The following is a 17548-nucleotide window of genomic DNA, read 5'->3' on the forward strand; positions in this document are numbered from 1 at the left end:
AATCAGTTTCCTCTTTCAAGTTTTTCTTTGGTCTCATTTGCCTGTCACCTGGGACAAACGCAAGGAGACGTTCACCCCCGAGGCCCCGGACCCGCCTAGGTTGAACGTGGTCAGAGACCCTCTTCCGCATTTTCATGTGAAGGGCTACACATGACCGCCCAGCCTAATGGCAGCTCCTCGTGCCTTGGAGAGCCTGGAACCCTTCCAGAGCATTCTTTAGATGAGATTAAGCTTACAAACCTGAGTGTGGACTAGGGGTTATCTCTTTGTCAAACGGGCAAGTCCCTTTATCCAGCGCCTGGGAGCGCAGGGCCAGTGAAGCCCCCTCTTGCTGGGTGTGGTTGTAGGGGAACAGAGCTGTGCTGGATCACAGGGCGAAGGAAGCAACGTTGGATTTGGGGGTCCAACCTCCTTTTTACGGAACCTGCCCTCCAGTCCCCTGTGGTGGGAGTAAATTGGTGGACATGTGCCACTTAGCTAAGAAAGGGGCAGAAGTCAGGGGGCCTCCAGGTGCGAATCAACCTTGGAGCTGGACAGAAGCCACTTTCCAGAAACTCTCTGGAAGAACGCCGGGCATGCAGGCTGCAGCTGCTAGGGAGGGCACCCTGAGCCCAGCAGTGAAAGCGTGGCTCTCCCAGCACTCATACCATGGCTGAGTTTGCTCATGAAAAGAGGTGCTGACCCTTGAAGGCCCCAGCACACCAGAGAAGCGAGTTCGGGCGTGGGTGCCGGGGGTGAGCTCTGCGTGGGCAATTGCGCACGCGCGAGAAGACCGGATGTGGGAGGGGCCTACCTTTCCCCCACCCTCAGGGCTGTTTCCCTTGTTGCAGGGGCGGGTCCCCTGAGGCCTGAGGAGGCGTTGGCAAGTCCTCACCAGGTGAAAGCCCAGAACGAACACCAAACCTGGATCCCTCTGGCAGTGGGGCTGCAGAAGAGCTGGCTTTGGCCCATGGCGGCTGGGAGAAGGGTCTCAGTCAGGGATACCCCTTTAACCCCAGGCTTGTCACCCCAGGGCCGTGCGGAAGCTTGCCCTTGCCCTTCCCAGTGGGTGTGGAGAAACCCTCGCACGAGTCTCAGCCCCTCTGCAGCCCCAGCTTGAGAGAAGGCCTCTGTTCCCCATGGGATGAGGTTCCCTCTTGCTCTGCCCTGACTATAAGAGAAGAGGAAGTGCCCCAGTGGCATCGCCCATGAGACAAAAGACCTTGCCCAGCCTCACTGCTCATGTTTATTACAGTTACTGAAGGAGTCTAGGGCACTCTCCAAAACTCACTCACTGCTCGAAGGAGAGGCCAGAACTCCAACTCAGGCCATGTGGCCGGAGCTCAGGTGGTGCGGAGACCACGGAGGGCTACTTCTGAGTTGGCCGCTCCGGAGACGGGCCACAGGCTGGCTTTAGAGCCTTGAGGGGTGAGGGGCACAAGGGGGAACCCAAGACAGCCAGATTCCAATGTTCCTTGAGCATCTGGGTGAGGTTCTTGGTCTTTTTCCAAAGAAATAATTTCTTTCTGGGAGAGAGAGAAAACAAAGCTCAAAAACCAGAGCCACAGAAATAGCCTGAGGCTGATCAGCCCTGACAGGCCAGTGGCTATGGTCTCCCAGGACAGCCTTGTCTGAAATAATACAGGAGCCGGTGTACCAGGCCCCGTTTGCAAAGTAGGTACCTTAGGCTCTGTCAGCCCAGATCTGGGAGTCAGACACTTCTTCAGATGCTGCTTCACAGGAGGGGAGGGAGGGAGGGAGAGGGGGAAAGAGAGAGAAAGAAAGAGAAAAAGAAAAGGGAAAGAAAGGAAGAAGGAAAGAAAGAAAAGAGCACAGAGAAGTGGAAAGGTGGGGCACCCAGCTAGGAGAAGAGGACTGGGCAACCAGAGTGCCTGGACCAGGTCTGGCTGGAGTTGGAGTAACTGTATTATGGGAAAGATTGAAAGGTTAATATGAAACCAGCTGATGCTGAAAAAGAACAATTAGGAAGGTTAAGGGGCTTCATATGAGGTTAATGGCTGCTGGAGGATAAAGTTTACAGCTTCCAGGAAAGAAGTCTGGCTCAGAGAAATCTTTTTCATTGATGGTTCTTGGTTGGGTTTTTTTTTTTTTTTTTTTCTCTAATTTTATTTTATTTTTAAACTTTACATAATTGTATTAGTTTTGCCAAATATCAAAATGAATCCGCCACAGGTATACATGTGTTCCCCATCCCGAACCCTCCTCCCTCCTCCCTCCCCATACCATCCCTCTGGGCCATCCCAGTGCACCAGCCCAAAGCATCCAGCATCATGCATCGAACCTGGACTGGCTACTCGTTTCCTACATGATATTTTACATGTTTCATTGCCATTCTCCCAAATCTTCCCACCCTCTCCCTCTCCCACAGAGTCCATAAGACTGTTCTATACATCAGTGTCTCTTTTGCTGTCTCGTACACCGGGTTATTGTTACCATCTTTCTAAATTCCATATATATGCGTTAGTATACTGTATTTATGTTTTTCCTTCTGGCTTACTTCACTCTGTATAATAGGCTCCAGTTTCATCCACCTCATTAGAACTGATTCAAATGTATTCTTTTTAATGGCTGAGTAATACTCCATTGTGTATATGTACCACAGCTTTCTTATCCATTCATCTGCTGATGGACATCTAGGTTGCTTCCATGTCTTGGCGATTATAAACAGTGCTGCGATGAACATTGGGGTACACGTGTCTCTTTCCCTTCTGGTTTCCTCAGTGTGTATGCCCAGCAGTGGGGTTGCTGGATCATAAGGCAGTTCTATTTCCAGTTTTTTAAGGAATCTCCACACAGTTCTCCATAGTGGCTGTACTAGTTTGCATTCCCACCAACAGTGTAAAAGGGTTCCCTTTTCTCCACACCCTCTCCAGCATTTATTATTTGTAGACTTTTGGATCGCAGCCATTCTGACTGGTGTGAAATGGTACCTCATAGTGGTTTTGATTTGCATTTCTCTGATAATGAGTGATGTTGAGCATCTTTTCATGTGTTTGTTAGCCATCTGTATGTCTTTTTTGGAGAAATGTCTATTTAGTTCTTTGGCCCATTTTTTGATTGGGTCGTTTATTTTTCTGGAGTTGAGCTGTAGGAGTTGCTTGTATATTTTTGAGACTAGTTGTTTGTCGGTTGCTTCATTTGCTATTATTTTCTCCCATTCTGAAGGCTGTCTTTTCACCTTGCTAATAGTTTCCTTTGATGTGCAGAAGCTTTTAAGGTTAATTAGGTCCCATTTGTTTATTTTTGCTTTTATTTCCAATATTCTGGGAGGTGGGTCATAGAGGATCCTGCTGTGATGTATGTCGGAGAGTGTTTTGCCTATGTTCTCCTCTAGGAGTTTTATAGTTTCTGGTCTTACGTTGAGATCTTTAATCCATTTTGAGTTTATTTTTGTGTATGGTGTTAGAAAGTGGTCCAGTTTCATTCTTTTACAAGTGGTTGACCAGATTTCCCAGCACCACTTGTTAAAGAGATTGTCTTTAATCCATTGTATATTCTTGCCTCCTTTGTCGAAGATAAGGTGTCCATATGTGCGTGGATTTATCTCTGGGCTTTCTATTTTATTCCCATTGATCAATATTTCTGTCTTTGTGCCAGTACCATACTGTCTTGATAACTGTGGCTTTGTAGTAGAGCCTGAAGTCAGGTAGGTTGATTCCTCCAGTTCCATTCTTCTTTCTCAAGATCGCTTTGGCTATTAGAGGTTTTTTGTATTTCCATACAAATCTTGGTTGGGTTTTGCTGATATATTTTTTTCTTCTGGATAATTTAGAGAAAATGACCATTCATTCAAGTGAGATTCATTCTCTCCTTCCCTCCCCTACCCTCCCCTTCTTCTCTCTTTCTGTTTGGCAATGTCTACTTATCTGCAGGTTTTGTAATGAGTTTTAGGGTCCCACCTGTACCATTTCCCCCCAGTGAGACTTGTGATGCTCAATAAGAATATTCTCTTCAGTGCTGGTTGTGTTATGGGGGTATTTCAGGCCAATAAGTGGTTTCACAGATCAATAGCTCAGCCCAGGAAAGATGTTCTGCAAGTGTGCTCAGTTGCTAAGTCGTGTCCGACTCTTTGCTACCCCATGGACTGTAGCCCACCAGCTTCCTCTATCCGTGGAATTTTCCAGGCAAGAATATTGGAGTGGGTTGCCATTTCCTCCTCCAGGGGATCTTCCCAACCCAGATATCAAACTCGTGTCTCCTGCATCTCCTGCATTGGCAGGCGGATTCTTTACCACTGTCCCACCTGGGAAGCCCCAGAGATGTTCTGAGGTAAAATGTCAAAGAGTTAACTCAAGTGTGGAGAGCCAGCTAAGGAGACTGGGGCAGGGGGTTCCCAAGCTTCTGCAACCCAGCAGCAACTTGGTTTCCCCCAGAGAGCTTTTAACATAACAGACTCCCAGCTCCACCTGGACCAACTGAATTAGAACCTCTGTAGGAGCCCTTGGGAGTCTGTATACAAAGTTCCCCAGGCAACCTCAAGACCAGGCAGTTTGGGAACCACTGGCCCAGGGGCACAAGGAAGAAAGGCAAGGGCTGGGGCCACTGGCCCTTCACAGCGTACTTGGTCATTTGTGTGACTTCCTAGGTCCCATCCCAGCTGTGGGTTTCTTGGAACAGACACTTTGTTTCACTCATCTTTATAGTCCCTGCAGAAGGCTGACCACATCCAGTTTTCAAGTTCACATTTTCAGAAGCCTGGGTGGTAGAGACCCAACTTGCACAAGACCACAGGAGCCCTGAGATGGTAGGGCCCTTAGAGACCCTCCAGTGCAGTGGTTTGCATACTGTGCCCTGGGGTTCCACCGTGGAACCTCAGAGACCGCCAAGAGGAAAGAGCAAAAGCCCATGGAGGGGCTCTTCAGGCTCCCCTCCACCTCCCCCTCTTCAGCCTCTTCCCCTCGTACAGCTCTGTGTTACCTCTGAAGAGGAGCAGAATGTCACCTAAAATATGCCACTGGGACCTATAGGTCATTTTGAATTAGGATTTAAGAAACAGCCAGTGCAGAAAGACACCCTGACCCTCTCTTGTCCTCCTGAAAGCAGGAGACACATCTCCCATTGAAAGGACCCTCCTTGTACCAGGAGGAAGGAAGGCGTCCTTATCACCAGAGACAGGAAATTTGGAGCCCAGAAGGCAGTATAAACAAACCCGGTTAGCTCTTCACCATTTATCCCCTTGGCTTGTCAACTCTTCACAAATGTGTATTTCTTTATCTAAAAGGCCTAGAAGCTTCTTTTTCTGTTCACTTCAGGTCTTCATTCTCCTGTGAAGACATTCATGTACATATAAAAAACTGATAAAATGCATATGTTTTTCTGTCATTGATCTGTCTCTGGCAGTTTAATTTTCAGACCCAGCCAGGTTCCCTAAGATGGTGAAGGAAAACTTCCCCTCTCGGTGCTATTTTTTTTTTAAATAAAGACCCAGAATGGAAACAACCCAAGCACCTCTGAATGGGTGGATACATTTTATTTATTTTTTCAATTAATTTATTTATTCGTGGTTGTTGCTACGAGTGGGCTTTTTCTAGTTGCAAGAAGTGGGGGCTACTCACTAGGTGCGGTGCACAGGCTTCTCACTGTGGTGGCTTCTCTTGTTGCAGAGCTAGGGCTCTAGGCGCACAGGCTTCAGCAGTTGCAGCACTCAGGCTCAGCAGTTGTGGCGCACAGGCTTAGTTGCTCTACGGCATGTGCCATCTTCCCAGACCAGGAATCAAACCTGCGTCCCTTGCATTGGTAGGATTCTTATCCACTGGAGCACGAGGGAAGTCCTCCCTACGCCATTGCAATCACCTATTTGGCTTTCCAGCTCCCACCCTCAGCAACCCCCAGTCCCAGTCCCTATCTATTTTCCATCCAGTGTCCAGAATAATTCTGTCTAAACATAATGCTGGTCAGGTTGCTCTTTCATTCAAGAGCCTACATTGGATTTCCATTTCACTCACCCACAATCTGAGGTCCCCACACATCCTTGCCTGGCTGCCCCTTGCTCATCTGCTCCAGCTACACTGTCCCCTTTGTGCGCTGAACATACAGACAGGGTCTAACCACACTGTTCCTTCTGCCTGAAACACTCTCCCCCCAGATGTCTGCCTCGCTGCTTCCTCTTTTCCTGACCACCACATACCATAAATGGTGCCCCATCCCATCAACCTCCAGTCCCTTCCTTTGCTCTGCTGAGTGTCTCTTCTACCAGGACATAAGCTCCAGGAGGAAAGGGACTTTGTTTAGTTCATACTGTATCCCCAGCACTGACAACAGTGCCTGGCACATAGTTCGTTGTTGTTCAGTCACTCAGTTGTGTCCAACTCTTTGCAACCCCATGAACTGCAGCATGCCAGGCTTCCTGTCCTTCACCATCTCCCAGAGTTTGCTCAAACTCACGTCCATTGAGTTGATGATGCCATCCAACCATCTCATCCTCTATCGTCCCCTTCTCCTCCTACCTACAATCTTTCCCAGCATCAGGGTCTTTTCTAATGAGTCAGTTCTTTGCATCAGGTGGCCAAAGTGCTGGAGCTTCAGCATCAGTCCTTCCAATGAATATTCAGGACTGATTTTCTTTAGGATGGACTGGTTTGATCTCATCACTGTTCAAGGGACTCTCAAGAATCTTCTCCAGCACCACAGTTTCAAAGCATCAGTTCTTCGGCGCTCAGCTTTCTTTATGGTCCAGGTGCTCCATTAAATAAAGCTGTTTCCTGAAATAATCAGGTTGGTTTTCAGTCTAAAATCATTCTGTACATTTTCTCCTTTATGCATGTCTATATTTTCTGAATTTTCTGCAGTCACTCTATATCACTTTTAGTCATAAAATGAGCAATAAATGAAGTCTTCTCCAGGACCATTCTTTAGGGGACCCTCTGGGGTCTGATTGGCGCCAGGTCTGTCCTTGGAGCCATAAGGAGACTAGAAGGAACCACTGGCTCCTGCTGGTAAACTGGGAACTTAGTCGTGCCAGGTAACAGCATCTTGTCTTAGTTAGTGGGAGAGCTGAGGAGGGGAGAGAGCAGGGAAAACATAACCAACAATGGCTGTGATACACGCCCCTCTCTGCTCTGCGCAGTGCACACACAGACACAAACACTTGAAGGCCCCAGCCTCCTAGGCCTGCCCCAGAGACAGCCCTGCTGCCCTGGCCCAAGGTTTCGCCGGCACCACCTGCTTTTCTCCCTTGTCTCTTTTCTTTAGGGGCCCTCTCTGGGCCCGGTAGCTGCCACCTCCGCTCCTTTGAGTGACTGAATCTAAAACAAAGGGGCAGCACTGTGGCCCTGGGGGCAGGTCTCAGGCCTGAGGGAGCCCCTCGTCTGGTCTCTGTGTCAGGGGCCCTGCCTCCGTAATGTGGGTGGCACTCCCAGGTCGTCCCATGACTCAGAGTTCCTGTTCACAGGAACTCAGCAGTTCCGGAAAACAGCACAGCTCACACGCTAGAGACGATTCAGGAAATGAAAGCCCCTTCACTTGGTCATTTTCTGGTGGAATCTTTTCTGATCTGCTTTCGTAAAGCTCATCCAAAATAGACGTCAGAAAAGAGAACTAGGAGGCCTCATTTCCTCTCCAGGCCCAGAGCTTCCCTCATGAGAGTAACTCAAAGCCCCAGAACCTGGCTCCTGCATGTCTTCTTGTGAGGCACCAGCCAGGTCCCCCCACCTCCAGGGATGGAGCTGCTGTCTCCTGGGCTAAGACAAGCCCGGGACACTAAAGAGCCCGGCTCTGTCAACTTCTACAGAGGGCCAAGTGGTAAATACTTTAGTCTTTCTGAGACACCTACAGTCTGGTTTCTGTCGCCTCTGCTTTTCCCCCTCAAAACCATTCTTAGTTCTTAGAAATATAAAAACCATTCTTAGAAATATAAAAACCATTCTTAGTTCACAGCCCTCACAAAATACAGACTGGGCAAGGTACAGCCCTTGAGCCAAATGCAGCCCCCCACCTGTTTTTGTGAAATGAGGTTCTATGGGAACATAGCCACACTGGTCTGCCATGTGGCTGCTTTCAGACTCTAATAGCAGAATCGGGCAGTTGCAACAGACTATAACTTTCCTGGTGACTCAGTGGTAAAGAATCCTCCTGCCAATGCAGGAGATATGGGTTCAGTCTCTGGGTTGGGAAGATCCTCTGGAGAAGGAAATGGCAACCCAGTATTCTTGCCTGGAGAATCCCATGGACAGAGGAGCCTGGCAGGCTACAGTCCATAGGGTCACAAAGAGTCAGACACAGCTGAGCACACACGCACACAACGAGAAGGCGGACAAAGCCTGAAATAGTTACTATCTGACCTTTTATAGAAGACATTTGCCAAGACCTGCTTCAAAGTGCTAATTTAATGACTCACAGGTATTCCAGCTTTTAAAGTACTTCACACACATTCCCACTTCTTACTGGAAACATTGAGATTAGTAATTGTTCCATTTTACAGATGAGGAAACCCAGGACTGGAAAGGTTAAGGCTTATCCAAGGTCGCACTGCTAATGGGGATTTTGGACCAGACAAAGCTGCTCTGGAAAGAGCAATCTCTGAAGCCTGGAGTCTACCTCTAGATCAGCTCCATCAGGGAAGGAGACGGTAAGCAGGTCCCCTGTACAGCCTCAGAGAGAGACACTGGGCATGGAAAGCAGCCGGGCTGACCTGCACAGGCACTTCTAAGAGTCTCGTGAAAATGAGCAGGGACTTCCTGGTGGTCCAGTGGTTAAGAGTCGGCCTTACAATGCAGGGGACACAGGTTTGATCCCTGATCTGGGAACTAAGATCCCACTTGCCATGGAGCAACTAAGCCTGGAAATGCTGTGACTACTGAACCTCTGTGCTCCAGAGGCCCTGTGCACAACTAGAGAGCCCGTGCACTGCAAGGAAAGACCCTGAGTGCCACAATTAATTAAAAAGTCCTCAATGCAAGTCCATTTTGTGCAAGTCCTCGGCACAAAAAGTGCAGAGAATATCTTCAGAGGCTGGCTGTGCACAGGGAAGGCTACTGGCTGGCTGGCTGGCAGGAAAGCCGCCCTTTCAAATCCACATTTGGCTTCTGTAAATAGTTAACAGGTAGTCATATCACTGTGAAGAGCAGGGAGCCACAGCAATCTTCTCACGGAGCTCTGGAGAGGGCCTTGCATCCCGCAGGCTCCCAGGACTGCTATTTCCTGCAGAACCAAAGATGGCAATGCCATCACTGGTGTGAGAGAGACTCTCAGTGGACACTGGTGGTATTGCCACCCCTAAGAATCATTTCAGAAACACCCTCAGGTTCCTAGGAGCTCACTTCCTGGGCTGGGAGTGTAAAGGGTTGGTGTCATCTTGGAGTAGTCGTCCCAGTACACACACTCAGGTGAAACTAAATGATTGTTGTCCTACTCCAAACCCTCCCTGAGGAAGGCTGGTGTGTGCAGCTCTCACAATGCTGCCATTTCAAAGAACGAGTTAGGAGTGCTTCCTTCAAGCCTTTGTGACCTTTCCTGCGCCTTCGGAGTCTTATCCATGGGGTGTGTCTGACTCCTGAAAACAGTTAGCCTTTGTGAAGCTTTGTTTGCTTTTCCTTCAGTCCAGCTTTGCTCCAGGACCTGTTTTGTGTGTCTCATGAGGTTATTAGTTTTGGCTATTGCCAATGTTCGTGAGGTGTTTTTTTTTTTTTTTTTAATTGGAGTTAAACACCACAGTTATAAATTAGGATCCCCAGTATTTCTAGAAAAGTCAGACAACACTGGTTCTAAGTGTTGAAGTCAGTGGTGGAAATTAGGGAGCTGGTGCCCCCTAGAAGGATTCTCCTGTTTGCCACAGTCCTCCCTGCTCCCTATTACCTCTTAGACTCATGTGAGTACCGTGACCCTCTCCTGCAGAGCACTCATTCCTCAGGGATGGAATTCCACATGTATTGATTTCATATACTCCTTAGATGATGAGTTCAATGATGCCATCATGGAGATATTTTATTTTTCTATTTATTTTTAAATCCCTAGTGCCTAGGTGCCTAATTCACATTTGCTGAAGGAAAGTGGTGGCCAGAGGAAGAGGGAAGGGAAGAATTACTAATGACTTTCTGCAGTTGAAACAGAGAGAACTTAAATGACTTGCTCAGATTCACAGAGCTAGCTAGTGACACAGCAGAAAGTTGGACCCAAATTTTGAAGGCACATTTCTACTCCACTTTATCATTCTCTGTTCTGGGGCCTCTGTGGGCCTCTTTGGACTGTGATGAAAAAATTGCACCCTGAAAATTGTTATGGCTTTGGAGGCATGCCCGGCCTGGCTCCTGACAGAGCTGGTGTAATGGAACTGGGCTGCAGCTGGCTCCCTCTGTCACATTCAGGGGCAGCGCAACCTTCTGGGCCCCCTCCAGGTGGGCTCCTGGGGCACCATGGCCACACTTAGTGGACATGTAAGACCCAGGATAATCAATCTGTTGGAAGAAGAAATGTGACCATCTGCCACGTTCTTGGGATTCCCAGGTGACTCAGTGGTAAAGAATCTGCCTGCAATTTAGGAGACCCAGGTTTGATCCCTGGGTCAGGAAGATACCCTGGAGAAGGAAATGGCAACCCACTTCAGTATTCTTACCTGGAGACTCCCATGGACAGGGGAGCCTGCCGGGCTACTGTCTGTGGGGTTGCAAAGAGTAGGAGATGACTGAGTACACACAGTATTAGGTTGATTTTGACATAAGACCTGTCAAAAGCATGTTATTCTCCATTTACAGATGAAGAAACAGGTCCAGAGACTGAGTTTCCAAAAAGTCACACAGCCAGTCAGTGTAAGAACAGGTTTTTAGACTTGATGTGTGAAATTCCTGAGCAAATTGTTACACCATGATGCATGACAGCCTTGAAAAAGGACAGACCTGATTCATGACCAGAATATAAGAAATTAACATCAAAAGAGTAAGGAGAGAGCAGGGCTTAGGACCCAAGGAGGAAGGGCCAGTTGGAGGTCGGGAAGCAGAGGCTGCAGGAGTGAGGGAGGAACTGGGGGTGGGCAGAGAAGGACAGCGATGATGAGCCTGGAGTTTAACGCACCGTCCTCTTTCTCCTGGCTATGCCCTGCCTTTGCCCCTCAGTGCGTGCGTGCTCAGTCGCTTCAGCTGTGTTTGACTCTTTGCGAACTCCTGGACTGGGCCCACAAGGTTCCTCTGTCCATGGGATTCTCCAGGCAAGAATACTGGAGTGGGTTGCCATGCCTTCCTCCAGGGGATCTTCCCAAGCCAGGGATCAGACTCGTGTCTCTTGCAGCTCCTGTGTTGCAGGTGGATTCTTTACCGCTGAGCCACCAAGGAAGCCCCTTACACCTCAGATTTCTGAGCAAAAATATGTTTTTATCTCTGATAAAAAATATGTTTTATCTCTATGGACACATAATTTCTCAGCAATCAGATGTCCTAGATCTGGAAGAAGAAAGTGGTGGTCCAGCGGCTTGGCTGTCCAGTTCAAAGGAAAATGCAGGGATGCACTCCTGTCCTTAGTGTTGAGTCTCTGACCTCTGCTTCAGAGAAAGGGGCTCAGGGTGGGAAGGGAGGAGAAACCAGTGTGTCCCAGGGAGGCGAGGCTCAGGAGCTCAGGCTTCCCACTGGGTGACTTCGGGCTCTTGTTCTGGAATTCAGTTTCCTCCCTCTAGAGGGAGGGGTTAGGTGGGATGGCCTCTTATACTCTGTGGTTTCATGCTTCTCCAGCCCAGGCCTGGGGTGCAGGCCAGTGAGATAAGAACAAACACAATGGTGATCAAGAGTCATCCAAGACATTGTTTAACAGATGAGCCCAGAGCCTTTGAACGGCTGAAGATGGTGTTTGAAACTTATCTCACCGGCATGTACTTTGAACCTGGAGAGTTTCTTGTTGTCCATGAGAAAAACGATTGGAGATGTGAATAGTCTGTGGGTGCTGTGTTATCTTAATGGCGAAGGTCTGAGTGTCAGGCCCAGGTTCAAAAGATCAGGTCTTGGGTAGACGGCTGACCCTCTTTGAGCCCCAGACGCCTTGTTTTTGGAAGGTGCACACCTCACAGGGTGGCCAAAGGGTTAGATGAGTTTCCATAGAGGGAGCATCTAGCACGGGACCTGGTAGAATTCCTACAAATCATCTGTCCTCCTTCCCCTCCCCTCCTCCCACTGGAGACGACTTAGCACGCACGCACACTCCACTACCATACAGAAGAAGACTGATGGTCAGAAAGGGCTTCAGCACGTAAACAGAATTGAGATCTGAATGTTCGTCTGCTGGGTTCAACCCCAAAGCGTCTTCTCCTCCTGCCTTCAATCATTTCCAGCATCAGGGTCTTTAACAGAGTCAGTTCTTCGCATCAGATGGCCAAAGTATTAGAGTTTCAGCTTCAGCATCAGTCCTTCCAATGAATACTCAGGATTGATTTCCTTTAGGTTGGACCAGTTGGATCTCCTTGCAGTCCAAGGGACTCTCAAGTCTTCTCCAACACCACAGTTCAAAAGCATCAGTTCTTCGGTACTCAGCTTTCTTTATGGACCAACTCTCACATCCATACATGACCACTGGAAAAACCATAGCTTTGACTAGACAGAACTTTGCTGGCAAAATAATGTCTCTGCTTTTTAATATGCTGTCTAGGTTGGTCATAGCTTTTCTTCCTATGGTTCGTCAAGGCTTTTTTAGTATTGTCACTCCAGCTCCTCATAAACATTACTATTTACATAGGGTCTTGATGTTCACAGTGATTTCTCTTAACCACTGTGATGTGGGGGGAGAGTAGTATTAATATTATCATTATTTTTCAGGTAGGACTAGGCTCAGGATGTCCCCTGACTTGCTGGAGACCATGGCCCCCTCATCCACCTCTGAGAATCCTTCTCTGCATCTTCCCAGCATGGCTCCTCTGCCCTTTCATTCTTTAGCCCTAAGGCCTAAGGGGTTCTTGTCACCCAAAGGTAGAGTTGAGGGGAGGACCTACAATCAGAGCACTGGTGAGTTCAGTGGTAACAAGACTGCTCTTTCTTTCCAGGGATTGAGTCATTAATAGTTCCTTAAATATGCCCCGGAGAAGGCAATGGCACCCCACTCCAGTACTCTTGCCTGGAAAATCCCATGGATGGAGGAGCCTGGTAGGCTGCAGTCCATGGGGTCGCTGAGGGTCGGACACGACTGAGCGACTTCACTTTCACTTTTCACTATCATGCATTGGAGAAGGAAATGGCAACCCACTCCGGTGTTCTTGCCTGGAGAATCCCAGGCACGGGGGAGCCTGGTGGGCTGCCATCTATGGGGTCGCACAGAGTCGGACATGACTGAAGCAACTTAGCATAGCATAAATATGCCCATCCTGCAACTTAGAGTGACATTCAGTCTGCCAGTGATTACTGCTGCTGTGGGTGTGGTATGAGAGGGTGAATGAGTCACTTCACCCAGAGGCGCTCTCATCTGGGGCAGTGTTCTGTGGGGCTCACCAGCCCCTCCTGCCTGCCCCAGCCAGCCAAAGGGCTGAAATCTCTCCCTCTGACCACAGCAGTTCCTCAGGAAACTACCCCACCAGGCTGCAGCTTTCTGACTTTGCTCCACTTTGTAACCCCTTCCCGGCCCAGCTTGGAATCCAAAGGGTAGGCCCAAGCCTCGAGATTCTGGCCTTGTCCACACCATTTGCTCCTAGATAATTCTCAGGCCCCATCATCTATCAGCTAAGGTCTTGGGGTCAGGCACACCTGGGTTCAAATCTTGGTTCTACCACTTACTGGCAATGCAAATTCAACCCTGTTGCTACACTTCTACAAATCACTGCTTTCCCATCTGTGTAATGGGAATAAAAGCACTGCCTTACCTCCAAGTGAGGGGCGAGATGTAGCAGGCAATGTACTTAGCATGGTGACTGGCTTGTAGCAGATGTTCAGTGAATTTCTGTGTGTGTGTGTATGTGTGTGACTGTATGTCTCTCCTGAGCACCCAACTCCCCTCTACTGTGGTTCTGTTTTGCTTTTGTTTTTTACCACAAATCAATGTGAGTACCACAGGGCTAACCATTTGTATCTTCCCAAGCATCCTGATTTCACCCCTCCTTTTTCCTTTGGCTCTAACCTCTTCTATACCATTTTATTTTTCATAGCTTTTTGCAACTTTCATGTCCTCTGTCCATTTTTAACATTTTATAATAACAACATACCATAGCAATATAACATTTTTCAGTCTTATCCAACAGAACAGGGAGTGGAAACTGATGGACTAGCTGCAAAACATTAATTGAAGCAATGAATTATTTTCTTTAAAAAAAGAATAAAAATTTGCAAAAGAGTAAAAACAGGCAATTACAGAAGAGCAAGTGCAGATGCTCAAAAAAATATGAAAAACTGTCAGACTCTAGTAATCAGGGAAATGCAAATGTAAATAGCATTGAGCTGCTTCTTTACTTCTAACAGAATGATCACAGTTTTAAAAGACTGATAATACTGGGTTGGCCAAAAAATTTGTTTGGGTTTTCCCATACCGTCTTATAGAAAGAAACCCCTGTATGAACTTTTTGGCCAACCCAATACCTATTGTTGGTAGGAATGCAGGGATAAAGGTTACTTGAATCATTGCTCTTGGATTCCACAGCTTTTGCAAATCACCCTGGCACCATCCATTAAAATTAAAAATACATAACATATACCTTTTGCCTAGCAGTTCCTGAAAATCTACCCCATAGAAATAAAAATATCAGAATGTATGGCTATGTGCATAAGGATGTAGAATTAACCTTTTATCATGGAAAACAAGCAAAACCTAGAAACAGAGAAAATGCCCTTCAAAAGGGGTATTGTTGAATACATTATAACATGCCAGGGAATATTCTGCAGCCATTAAAAATAATAAATTGGAGCTATGTCCCGTGACTCACAGGGATTGCCATGAATAATTGATGAGAAAAAGCAAAGTGCAGGAAATTGGTTATAAAATTTTAAAGATGAAATAATGCTACTGTCCGTCTCCCACCCTCCCTACCCCAGGTCCCCACTGTGCAAATGAGCCAATACACACGAGCATGGAGAAGAACATGGCAGTATCCTGACCCAGTGGTCACTATGGTTTTGGGGGGAGGATAGTTGTGTGGCAGGATAGAGATGGGAGAAAGGAAGGGAGAACCCAATCTGAAGAAAAAAGAAAAGGCAAAAAGACGGCATTGAAATTTGTGTGTGGTATGTATATATATATTTAATAGGGGCTTCCCTGGTGGCTCAGATGGTAAAGAATCTGCCTGCAATGCAAGAGACCTGGATTTGATCCCTGGCTCGAGAAGATACCCTGGAGAAGGGATGGCTACCCACTCCAGTATTACTGCCTACAGAAGTCCATGGACAGAAGAGCCTGGCAGGCTATAGTACATGGGGTCCCAAAGAGTTGGACACAACTGAGCGACTAAGCACAGCACAGCACATGACATGTATAAATTTATGTATTAATGTAAAAATATCTGTGTAAGTAGATGTAAGAAGAAAATTTTAAGTTATATGTACAAACCTTATATATTTTTGTTAACCTAAAGCAACCAAATGTACATTTCCTTCACCAATGGTTTCACAGACAGCCAAGATCTTTTCACTGAGAATAAGCCTGTTTTGCAGGGGGTTTGGCCCTATTCTGCCTTATGTGCAAAAATCACACATTTAATGCTTTGTCCTATAGTTTCTAATTTCTGTTTCTATAGACTGCAGTGAGAACCTAGACACTTGGAAAATAAGTTTGTACAGGAATTGTTTAGATATTATGCTTCCCCTCAATCTATTCAGTTGTCTTGCCTACACGCAATTCAACAATAAACTTATTTTAGGATCTCACCTTTACTGTTTTTCCAAAACTGTCGCCTGGGTTCTTACAGAAACAATGACTCTTTTTCTCTTCTATTCACATTTCCTCAGTTTATGTGACATTTGTTAAGGTACAACGGCATAAAACAGACGTGGGAACAAATACATCTCTCTGTAGTTGACATTCACGTCAACAGGTAGACGCCATTGTATTGGCCTCCTGGAAGGTGTGGGCACCCTCTGGTGGTACATTCAATGTGCACCCCCATGTGGGAGCAGCAGACGTGGGAACAAATATATCTCTCTGTAGGTGACATTCACATCAACAGGTAGACGCCATTGTATGGCCTCTTGGAAGGTGTGGGCACCCTCTGGTGCCACATTCAATGTGCACCCCAACGTGGGAGCAGCACTCAGTGTGTTTCACTGAGAGAAGGCACAGGGCCACAGATCCTGGCCAGAAAGTTACCAGAAGTAGAACTTCATTGGAAACCCTTCTGTGCTGTGAATTGGTAATCCCTGCTGGGTCACATCCAGCTCTCTGATCATCACTCTGTCGATTATCCTATGATTAAACGTCTAAGGTTGCGTGTGGCTGTGCGAGTCATGGAGGTTTGCAGCCTTCTTCCTGCAATGCATCCTGGAATGTTTTTGTTAATATGGCAAAACATCTGGGTCAAGTGGCCTGTCTGGGGTGGGCAGACCTCATGCTTACAATCTTGTCTTGGGACAGGTGATGCAGGGCTGAGACAGGACTCTGGCCCACCTTCAAATCCCCTGACTGCCTGTGTAACTTTGGGAATGTCATCTTACATTACTATACCTGTTCCCCTGTTTGCAAAATGGGGTGATATTATTTAATTCACAGAGGCTCACATGAGATGAATGTTTTTAAAAGTATGTGCAGAAGGATAAGATCATCTGGATTATTTTCATCTGTGTACACCCTATATGATGTTATCACTCACCTAGAGCCAGACATCCTGGAATGTGAAGTCAAGTGGGCCTTAGGAAGCATCACTACAAACAAAGCTAGTGGAGGTGATGGAATTCCATTTGAGCTATTTCAAATCCTGAAAGATGATGTTGTGAAAGTGCTGTACTCAATATGCCAGCAAATTTGGAAAACTCAACAGTGGCCAAAGGACTGGAAAAGGTCAGTTTTCATTCCAATCCCAAAGAAAGGCAATGCCAAAGAATGCTCAAACTACCACACAGTTGCGTTCATCTCACACGCTAGTAAAGTAATGCTCAAAATTCTCCAAGCCAGGCTTCAGCAATACGTGAACTGTGAACTACCAGATGTTCAAGCTGGATTTAGAAAAGACAGAGGAACCAGAGGTCAAATTACCAACATCCGTTGGATCATTGAGAAAGCAAGAGAGTTCCAGAAAAACATCTACTTCTGCTTTATTGACTATGCCAAAGCCTTTGACTATGTGGATCACAATGAACTGTGGAAAATTCTTCAAGAAATGGGAATACCAGACCACCTGATCTGCCTCCTGAGACATCTGTGTGCAGGTCAGGAAGCAACAGTTAGAACCAGACATGAAACAATAGACTGGTTCTAAATCGAGAAAAGAGTACATCAAGGCTGTATATTGTGACCCTGCTTATTTAACTTATATGCAGGGTACATCATGAGAAATGCTGGGCTGGATGAAGCACAAGCTGGAATCAAGATTGCCAGGAAAAATATCAATAACCTCAGATATGCAGATGATACCACCCTTATGGCAGAAAGCGAAGAAGAACTAAAGAGCCCCTTGATGAAAGTGGAAGAGGAGAGTGAAAAAGTTGGCTTAAACCTCAACATTCAGAAA

The 17548-nt window shown here is 47.0% G+C and overlaps 1 protein-coding gene across 4 annotated transcripts in view; it reads right to left on the bottom strand.

Annotated features, from left to right (window-relative positions):
- Positions 1–5451: 5451 nt before the first annotated feature.
- The window catches only part of CD58 (CD58 molecule), a 63400-nt gene continuing 51303 nt past the window's right edge, over positions 5452–17548 (bottom strand). For 2 of the 4 annotated variants that reach the window (XM_086392060.1, XM_086392055.1), the window contains exon 6: positions 5452–6701. The gene's annotated coding sequence lies outside the window, so the exon portion shown is untranslated. Of the gene's footprint in view, positions 6994–17548 lie in introns of all 4 variants that reach the window. The other 2 variants (XM_086392061.1, XM_086392056.1) reach the window with 1 other exon arrangement.

The sequence above is a fragment of the Bos grunniens genome, chromosome 3 (genome assembly GCF_055505025.1).
Source record: "Bos grunniens cultivar Pamir isolate PY7600 chromosome 3, Bosgru_T2T1.0, whole genome shotgun sequence".
Lineage (NCBI taxonomy): Eukaryota > Metazoa > Chordata > Mammalia > Artiodactyla > Bovidae > Bos > Bos grunniens.